Below are 5,920 nucleotides of genomic sequence, written 5' to 3'. Positions count from 1 at the left end.
GGCTTCAAATATATGAAAGGTATAAAAGTAGAAATTTATTTGTTCTATATGACCTAAATGAATAGCATTAAGACTGATCTATTAATAAATGTAGCAACCATTATTGTCTGGCCATATGAAAAATAAAGAACTAAAATACCTTCATTTTACTTATTTATTTACAAATTTTGATGGTCACATGTAAAATTTTACCCATATTCAAAGGGTTAGCATTAAATTATAAAACTGTAAAAATAATATTAAAAGTTTTTATAACATAATTATTGGTTTCACCGTATTTTATTTGTGGAAATGATATGATTTATCTAACCATTCCTTTGTTATAGAGTTAAATTTTGCTCTTCAGAATACTGTGAAAAATCCATACAATTTTTTAAAAAAGATTTCTGATAAATTTCTTAAATAATTGCTAAAAATGCCGAAAGGTCAAAAGTACATTTTAAAGGCATTTGATACTTGTTTTCAGAAAAGGTTAGACCAACGTACACTTCCACTAGAGGTACATAATCATGTTTGTTTCATTTCTGTAATTTCTTTCCTGGGTATACTTATTATAATTTTTAAAACAGGGACTCATGTTTGCAATATCTAATACTTAGACTACAGGTGTTACTCATAAAATATATATTCTAGATTTATCTTGTAACACAGATACTCAGATAGTTACCAAATCGATTGTGTCTGTTGAACAGTCCTTTTGTTTCTTTGGCCTGCAGGAAACTGACTATTCATAGTTCCTTATGGGATCACTTGAAAGCTGTGTTATTTTAGATGCCAACTGCTACTTCCTTTTGCAACAATAGACAGAATCCAAATGTAAATCCATTTTAGATCCTTCTCATATGACATTTTATCTTCCTACAATAGCATAAAATCTTTTATGGCTAAGAAATGGTGCTTATTAAAGATCAGAGACTATATTCTTTGGAATGAAAATATTTTCACTTTTTATAATTTGAAAGCTTTGGCATTAAAATTTAAATTGTACTCAATACACAAATTATGTTGTTATGGGTGGTATAAAAAACTGAAACTGCATTTGCTGATGTATTTCAGTGTTATTTAAATAAGTAAATCAGTGATCCAGTATATCTGTTGCTATTCCATATCCAGATTTTCTATGCAAGCTTTCCATGGTCAGAATTGTGATATGTGATCAAATTATATCATTAGATCAAAAGGGAGTTTTCTATTGGCAGGAGTGAATCAGCCTCGTTCATTTATACCTTGAAGTAATTTTAAACCAATTGCTTAAGCTGCACAAAAAATCTTGGTTTTGTTAATGTAGGTAGCTAGTTAGGTATTAACAAAAGAGAAGAGAGCCAGATATCTAATTAAGCCTGAATAACTAGGAAAAGGCAGTTTTAGGGACACCCCAGGGGACAGTCACATCTTCCACCAAAGGTACATTAATCTCCAAGCAGGAAGGAAACCAACTTTCCAAAATGCCTAGGAAGAACTGCCCATTAGTCTGGAATACCAGTGGAAGGGATAAATAGTGAGAGGGAAATTCCTTTGCTGGTTGCATGCACTGTAGAGGCCAAGATGGTACAGAGAAGATCCTTCCACTAAGTGCATGTGCAATAGGAGATAAATGATAAAGCAGAACTTGGAGGCATGCACAGTAGGAACCAAAACGTTGACCATGAAGATGAAGAGTCTAGCTTGGCAAAGGCTAAGGGTTCAAAATTCTAGAAAATCCAGAAAACAATCAGGTAGGGGAAGGGCCCAGCATAGCTTTGGGGAAGAATCAGGAAAGAGGTTGGATAGTTTGAAAGACAACCTGCTTCTTCCTAAAACTAAGAAAATATATGGAGGATTAGTAAGGGCCTCTGGAAAGCTGTTACTAGAACCTGCCTGCTCTCTATATCCCCAAAAGTATATTATTTCTTTTCATCCCAATAAATCTAGCCACTATGCTTAAACTTCTCCTATGCGTGTGACCCTGAAATTCCTTTCTCATGACATTGCAAGAGCCCATTTTCTCTGGTAACATTTTAAAAGTCTCTTTTTAGATAGAATGAAAGGCTTCTTTCTCTATAAAGGCATCAGGAGTCAGTCTATAGATAGAGGAGTTGTTTTGAGTGACAGACAGCCTTCCTGTTATCCCTGAAAGAACAGGGCACAGGCAGCCATTTACTCCTCAGACAAGTAAAGTTGGCTTTGACCTCAATGCCTCTTGACTTCATGGCTATATCAGATTTGGACAAATATGCAACTGGAATGCATTTGTTTTTACAGTTGAGCTCAGTTATCAATATGATGAAATACAAGGTGCTTTTTTCTCTATATAATTTATATTTCAGAAACGCTAACTTTGAGATCTTTAAAAATTGAATTTCAAGAAATAAAATATAACTAGAAAAAAGCTGTACTTGTAGGGATAAATGTGCCTGTGACAACTGCCCTTAAATTAATCACCAACTGATTTTTGTCTAGGTGAATATAGCAACTTATATTTTAAAAGACAGCGAGATACAAACAAAACATAACTACCAGCTATTTGAATATTATTTAAGTGAAATATTATCTCTTATGACCTGAAATTGAAGGTGCTTTGTTGCTCAGCCTCCGAGATTTTAACTCATGTTGTATGGCTGCAGAACTGGGGCTCTTTTTTTTTTTTAAATAAAAAATTTAATTTTGAGCGCGAACGCAGTCCCCCACTACCACAAATTATGCAGTCGAGTTTCCCACATTTGGGGAAATCGCAGGGGTCAGCACATCCAGAGTGCAATGGATAAGCCTCGCTCTGGGAAAACCACCTTCGTGATCATGGTATCTCCCCTGCCAGGTAATGAACTGGGGCTCTTAATCCCTGTGCTATGCTACTGTCCACTGTCTCACATCCTTGGCTAGTTTACAATGGCTCATGATTCTTTGTTCCCTACTATACTTCTCAGGGAAACTCTCTCCATGTGAAGACATATTGCAATTTATAAAACTCAATCCATACATAGGCATATAATTTGAAACTACACAGCACTAGGACAAATAACTGTTTACAATTAGCTGAAGAGGAAGGAACAGACACTTGTGCATGACCACAAAGACTCAAACTGTCTAACTCACACAAAACACTGAGGGTGTCTTCAACATCAGGAATCCCCAAACTCTCAGATCTTATTTCCAGAATCCCTTAACCTTACCAGTATATACTTAGTTTTAGAGTGTTGAGTGGTGAGTATGGGGCAAGTTAGCACAGAAAAATCACCATAAATGCCTTCCATTCTTCAGTGCAACTCAGTATATAAACTGCAGACTATTTACTATGACCAATCTGGATGGAACAGACACGCCAGGCTTAAAAGCATCCTTAGCTCTGTAATTAGTACGTGGAACGCTAACATGATTCCCATGTATACTTTAGTCAGTAAATTTTACTAGTCAACACTTGCAAGGAATTCTCTCCAGGGTCAAGCTTACCTCTGATGTCCATGTGAGAGGAATGGGTTACACATTGTCATTCTTTTTATTCCAAACTACAAAGGAATAACAATGTCAATAAGGTTACAACAAACTTTTCAGCAGCAGCAATGAAATGTAGAATAGATTAATATTGAGGAAAAAACCCTGAACTTAGAATTGCATGTTTAGCAAACCATTTAAGAATGAGGAAGAAATAAAAATAATATTTACAAATAAAAAACTGAGCTTACTACCTACCCACTGTCCAGCATAAAGCAGCATTTAAAGGTGTGCTTTAGAGGAAGTAAGATTATCCCAGCTGGTTTGGGAAGCAAAAGGATTGCTGAACAAATAAAATGGTAAATTTTATTATTCTATTTTGTGATACTTACATGAATTAATATGATATTTTTTAATTAAAGAAAAACAAGAAAATCTGAAAGAAAGATAAAGACTGCTCTAGTATGCTTCCCTTCAAAAAGCTGTATGAAGATATTCAGTACTATTTGATTCTAGAAGAGGAAAACCCAGAATTTACTGGCAGGAAATGGTGAGGGGCTGGGGGACATCTTAGAGGAGCTTCAAGATACTCAGTCACAGCGGAGCATGAACGACATGGTATGGCGGAAATGAATCTAGAGAGACATGAAGGGGCCCTCTGATTGGGGGTCTGATCAACCATGCAAAGCAGTGTGAATATTATGCTTTTTATATGCCATTGCTGTTTCTACACTGTTTCAAATATCCACTTCTACAAGAGTACTTACATTAGATCATAGTCATTTACATACCTATTGATATGTTTCCTATTATAGTGTAAAGCCCTCTACAGAAATATCTACGATTATTTTGTAGTATCAATACTTAGCAATAGTCCTGGGCAATTTGCTCAGTGGTAGAGCATTGGCCTGGTGTGTGGATATCCCAAGTTCGATTTCCAGTCATGAAATGCCCATGTGCTTCTCTATTCCTCCCCTTTTTGCTTCTCTCTCTCTCTTCCTCTCCCGCAGCCATGAATTGATTTGACCAAGTTGGCTCCAGACTCTGAGGATGGCTCCATAGCCTCTGCCTCAGGAACTAAGGAGAGCTTGGTTGCTGAGCAACAGAGCAAGGCCCCAGATGAATAGAGCATCACCCCCTAGTGGGCTTGCCAGGTGGATCCTGGTTGGGGTGCATGTGGGAGTCTGTCTCTGCCTCCCTTTTTTTCACTGAATTAAAATAAATAATTAATTAACCAACTAACTAAATAAATAAAGTAAATAATGCTAAATAAAATAAAAAATGCTTAGCAGTTCCTGGGACACAGTCATTGCTAAAAGCTTGTTCATTAAATCATTAAATAGTTAACATTGTGTTCCTTGGCTGCCTCAGATAGATTTAAGTACTTTGCTGTTTGTAGTCCCATATAGCCTACACATACCTCTAATATGACTTGTTAAAAAAACTTGTCTCTGTTAGACTACTAACCCTCAAAGGATAAGGTTAATCTTTTTATTCCCCATTTCTGACACAAGACACTTCATAGATGTTGGTTTGGTAAATGAATATAAGTATACATGTAAGATGAAACCAAACTCCGTGACTGGCTGAGTCATGTGACAGACACTTAAGTGTCCAGGAGGAGAGCTAGCAGTGCACTGGAGTTTACTGACACCAGTTCACGGGAGTCATTGAGGAATATTCTATAGCAGGGGTCCCCAAACTTTTTACACAGGGGGCCAGTTCACTGTCCCTCAGACCATTGGAGGGCCGGACTATAAAAAAAACTATGAACAAATCCCTATGCACACTGCACATATCTTATTTTAAAGTAAAAACAAAAAACAAAAACAAAAACGGGAACAAATACAATATTTAAAATAAAGAACAAGTAAATTTAAATCAACAAACTGACCAGTATTTCAATGGGAACTATGCTCCTCTCACTGACCACCAATGAAAGAGGTACCCCTTCCGGAAGTGCGGCGGGGGCCGGATAAATGGCCTCAGGGGGCCGCATGCGGCCCACGGGCCATAGTTTGGGGACCCCTGTTCTATAGGCTAGTAATAACACATTGGTAACTGGAAATTGACCATGGTAGAAACAATGTACACCATAGAAATCAACAAATGCCATAACAAGGATGTTTTCGGTTTTCCTTTTCCCCAGAAAGCTAGTTGTAAAACATTCATATCCCTTATCCTTAGGTCAGATGTTTACACATGTTGTATCTTGGAAGAAAGAAAGAAATTTGTGAACAGACAAGGCAGGATCCAGTTTCTCCACAGCTGTTTTTATACAGCCCCAGATCACTCAGCAGGCATCACCTCTCTCACTCCTTTCTGCCAAGCCCAGGCTGTGAGATCACTGATTCTAATGCTTGGCAAATTGCATTAGCTACACTAGATGCCTACAGACAGATGACTGATTTCCCACAGACTGAGAGGTTCAGATGGAAAGGGTTCTCCCCCTTTTCTCACATGAAGGAATGGACCAGAAAGAATTATTTGTTCAGCCAGCTGTTTGTAGGTC

The 5,920-nt window shown here is 37.2% G+C and overlaps 1 non-coding gene across 1 annotated transcript; it reads right to left on the bottom strand.

The window, feature by feature from the left end:
• Window positions 1-2,643: 2,643 nt before the first annotated feature.
• LOC136401724 (U1 spliceosomal RNA) lies at window positions 2,644-2,802 on the bottom strand. The gene has a single exon (XR_010750729.1). It is a non-coding gene; the product is annotated as a U1 spliceosomal RNA (small nuclear RNA).
• Window positions 2,803-5,920: the final 3,118 nt, after the last annotated feature.

The sequence above is a fragment of the Saccopteryx leptura genome, chromosome 3, assembly GCF_036850995.1.
Source record: "Saccopteryx leptura isolate mSacLep1 chromosome 3, mSacLep1_pri_phased_curated, whole genome shotgun sequence".
NCBI classification, from domain to species: domain Eukaryota; kingdom Metazoa; phylum Chordata; class Mammalia; order Chiroptera; family Emballonuridae; genus Saccopteryx; species Saccopteryx leptura.
The sequence above is the reverse complement of the archived record's forward strand: the minus strand, read 5'-3'. Positions and strand labels throughout refer to the sequence as shown.